This window comes from Arachis hypogaea, chromosome 1 (assembly GCF_003086295.3).
Source record: "Arachis hypogaea cultivar Tifrunner chromosome 1, arahy.Tifrunner.gnm2.J5K5, whole genome shotgun sequence".
Taxonomy (NCBI): domain Eukaryota; kingdom Viridiplantae; phylum Streptophyta; class Magnoliopsida; order Fabales; family Fabaceae; genus Arachis; species Arachis hypogaea.
Genome location: NC_092036.1, coordinates 52,693,098 through 52,697,467, shown reverse-complemented (window position 1 = coordinate 52,697,467; position 4,370 = coordinate 52,693,098). Strand labels below are relative to the sequence as shown.

At 40.3% G+C, this 4,370-nt stretch overlaps 1 non-coding gene across 1 annotated transcript; it reads left to right on the top strand.

The window, feature by feature from the left end:
• Positions 1-1,365: 1,365 nt before the first annotated feature.
• LOC112715753 (small nucleolar RNA R71) lies at positions 1,366-1,473 on the top strand. Its single transcript, XR_003159962.1, has one exon. It is a non-coding gene; the product is annotated as a small nucleolar RNA R71 (small nucleolar RNA).
• The last annotated feature ends 2,897 nt before the right edge of the window (positions 1,474-4,370 follow it).

Here is a 4,370-nt window from a genome sequence, read left to right as displayed (position 1 = left end):
ATTAGTAGGAGTTAGTTCATTGATTTAAAGCTTCTTCATGAGGGAGAGAGGCATTAGGTTGATGCTTGCTCCCAAGTCACAAAGCCCTTTGTCAATCATTGTTTCTCCTATGGCACAAGGAATGTGAAAACTCCCTGGATCCTCCTTCTTTGTGGGTGGCCCTGGTTGAATGAGAGCACTACAATCTCTGTTCATCTTGATTGTTTGTCCACCCTTCAATGGACTTTTTCTGGCTAGTAGCTCCTTTATATACTTGATATAGAAAGGCATCTGTTGGAGGGCTTTAATGAATGGTATATTTACATCTAGAGATGCAAACATATCAAGAAACCTTGAGTACATTCTCCCTGCTACACCACCTTTAAGCCTGTGGAGAAAAGGTGCATATGGGTTCAATACCTCCTTCTTCTTTAGCTCTTCCTTGGATGTAAGCTGAGTTGCACAGCTTCCTTCCTTCTGGCTTTCCTTTTGGTTATCTTGAAGGTATTCTACTCCATTCATACTCCCCTCATTACTTGTGGTTATCATTTTGCATTCCTCCCATCTCACTTTCTTTGTTTCCCCTCTTGGATTCTTCTCTGTATCACTGGGGAATCCATCAGTGGGTTTGGGAATTTTTTTAGATAGGTACCCTACTTGGGACTCCAATCTCTTAATGTTTTCTCCTTGGTTCTTGATATTAGCTCGCACGTCTTCCTTAAACACTTTGTTGTGTTGGACTTCTCTGCATATGTTTTCAAGTAGAGCCTCAATCTTCGAAAGCCTATCATCTGTCAATGATGGTGGGTTGAGATTAGGTGGTTGAGAAGGTTGGTTAGATGGATGTTGGTAATATCTCTGTGAGGTGTTTTGATGAGTAGCATTGTTGTTGGAGTTGAAGTTGTGGCGTCTCTGATCTTGCCCTTGGTCTTGTTGATTTCCCCATCCAAAGTTGGGGTGATTTCTCCATCCAGAGTTGTAAGTTTTGGAGTATGGATCATGGACTTGTCTAGGTGAGTTTCCCACATAGTTGGCTTACTCCCAGTCACATTCTTCTCCTATGTTTACTCCTTCTTGAGTTGGTGATGAGGTGATGGCTGCTGCAACTTGGTTCTCTTCCACCTTCTTGGTAAGATCTGCTAGCTGCTTGGTGATCATCTTGTTTTGGGCTAACAGTGCATCCATGTGGTTCAGCTCCATTACTCCTCTAGTGTTGCTTCTTTCGGAGGCATAGAAGTAGTCATTCTCAGCAACTGTTTCAATGACATCTATGGCTTCTTCAATGGTTTTCTTCTTGTTTAAAGAGCCTCCTGATGAATGATCTACAACCTTCTTTGACTCATAGGAAAGACCTTCATAGAAGATGTGAAGTTGAACCCACTCATTAAACATCTCTAGTGGGCATCTCCTTGTCAAATCTTTGAATCTCTCCCATGCTTCATAAAGTGTCTCACCATCTTGTTGTCTAAAGGTCTGCACCTCAGTTCTTAGCCTATTGATCCTTTGAGGAGGATAAAATCTTGCTAAAAACTTGTTCACCACTTCTTCCAAATTAGTTAAGCTTTCCTTTGGGAAGGATTCAAGCCATTTGGATGCCTTGTCCCTTAGTGAAAAAGGGAACAAGAGCAGCCTATAGACATCCGGGTGGACTCCATTGGACTTCACTGTGTCACAAATCCTCAAGAAGGTGGTCAAGTGTTGATTAGGATCTTCTTGAGCACCTCCTCCAAATGAACAATTATTCTGCACCAGGGTGATGAGCTGAGGTTTTAGCTCGAAATTGTTGGCATGTATGGTGGGCTTCTGAATGCTGCTCCCACAGTTTCCAGGATTAGGGTTGATATAGGATCCTGAGACCCTCCTTTCTTGCCCAGCATGGTTGGCATGGCCTTGATTATGAGCCTCCTCTTCATGATTGTTCTCCAAATTCTCTTCCACGTTGGGTTCAAAATACTCTTCCTCTACTTCCTCAGCATCAATAATCCCTTTTCCTCTTGTTTCCCTTCGTCGTCTTCAAAGGGTTCTTTCAGGTTCTGAATCAAAGGATGTTGAAGCTCCTTCTCTTCTCCATGTCATACAACAAACAGCTTGCACAACAGGAGGTATAGTGAAGACTATTCTTGTTAGAGTAATTGTTAGTGTGAGTGATGCAATTTATCAAACAATTAGTGGGTTAGTGAGCTGAATTATAATAAACAAAGAAATGAAGAACGAAACAAAACTAAGGGGGTGCAGGGGTGAGGAAGAAATCAAAAAAACTACAGAAATTGACTGAATAGACTAAACGAATAACAAAACATATAAAAAAATGCTCAATCTATTGATCTTCTAACTTAATCATTGCTGATTCAAAATCAATCCCCGGCAACGGCGCTATAAACTTGATGCATGAAAACTTGTCTCTCAACAAATTTCCCTTCGGAACGTATACCAAATTATCGTCAAGTAAAACTCACAATAGAGTGAGGTCGAATCCCACAAGGATTGATTGGTCAAGCAACTTTAGTTAGAAGAATATGCTAGTTGAGCTAAACAGAATTTAGATTATGATGCAGAAATTTAAATGACTAGAAAGTAATAACGGAAATTAAAGTGCAGAATCTTAAATGGGGAGTTGGGATAATGAGCAGGAAATTAAATGGCAGAAAGTAAATAGAATGGGTAAGATCAGAAATGGGGAGATCATTGGGTTTAGGAGATGTTGCATTCTCCGGATCAAGTTCGTTCTCATCTCTTCCTCAATCAATGCAGTCATTAATCTCCTTGGCAATCTTAAGTGATTGGATCCCAATTCCTTGGCAATCCAATCTCTCTAAGCTTGAACAATTGCCCAATTCCTTGATTTAATTGCTCATGGGAAGAGATGAAAGTGTGGTCACTGATTATACCACATGTATTTCCAAATCAAAGTGTTGGGAGGATTAAATGTCACAATATCCATCCAAACTCCAATTTGGTCCAACATGAGAAAGCATTTCTAGCATGATTTCCTCATCCCTTTTCCAAGGTTCAAAGGAGATCCAATTATGGAGAGTTTCTTTTCCAAGACAACTAACCAATTGAATTAAGATCCAAAGCTTTCTAGTAAGATCAAGAGAAAAGAAAGAAGAAGAAGAATAAAAACTATAATTGATCCATCAAATTACAACAGAGCTCCCTAACCCAATGAAAGGGGTTTAGTTGTTCATAACTCTAGGAATCAAAAATGGCAGAAAAGAAGAATCCATGCTAGAAGTACAGAAAAGTAAATATGCAGAGAGTAGTTCCCAAAAGTGCTAAGCTTCTCTCTAGTTCAAAACTACTCCTATTTATACTACTCCTCATGATCTTCTAGTGAGTTCTTCAAGTCTTGGATGTGGGCTCTGGACCTTGAGTTGAAGCAATTCTCATCTTTAGTGGGCCCAGCTTGCAGAGAAATAAGAATTAGGCTTGGGCATTTAGTGAGATTAATGTTGGGTAATATTTTGAGTGTGAGAACGTTAGTGGCATTCACTTTTTCCACTAACGTTCCATCCTTATATATCCACGTTAATTCCAACATTAGAAATCTTAACGTGACTTCTAACATTTCTTACTCAATCCTTGGCCAACGTTAATGGGACTCACTTTTCCCATTAACGTTGGCTTGTGCCCCTTTTTGCAAACGTTAATGGGAATCACTTTTCCCATTAACGTTGCTTGCCTCTTACCCCTACGTTAGATTTCACGTTAGCTTGCCTAACGTAGCTCTTAACGTGGGTCTCTATCACCTTCGAGAGCGTTAGTGACACTCACCTTTGTCACTAACGCTCCAATCGCCTTAAGTCCCTATGTTAGAACCCACGTTAACTAAGTTAACATGGCTCTTAACGTAGTAATGAAGCCATCTCCCAACGTTAGTGACAAAAGTGAGTGTCACTAACGTTAGTTCTTTGAATTCAACTCCACGTTAACTCTCACGTTAACAATCTTAATGTGAGAGTTAACGTAGACAATGCTAATGATCCAACGTTAGTGACAAAAGTGAGTGTCACTAACGTTGGCGTTGTTGATCCTCTTCCACGTTAGAGTTCACGTTAACTAAGTTAACGTGACTCTTAACGTGGGGCATTGCCTAGTTTCCCAACGTTAGTGGTGTTCACTTTTACCACTAACGTTGAGGAGAAACGTTATTGGAGTTCATGTTTCTCGTTAACGTGGAGTCCTCTTTTTCTTCTACGTTAAGTACCACGTTAACTTAGTTAACGTGGCTCTTAACGTAAGCTATGAATGGCTTCGCAGGCGTTATTGGTGATCACTTTTCTCATTAACGTTGCAAGCTCTTTGCTATCCCACGTTAGTAGTCACGTTAACTAAGTTAACGTGAATGCTAACGTGGTTCTTCCATGCTTCATTTGTCCTGAAATCAAGCA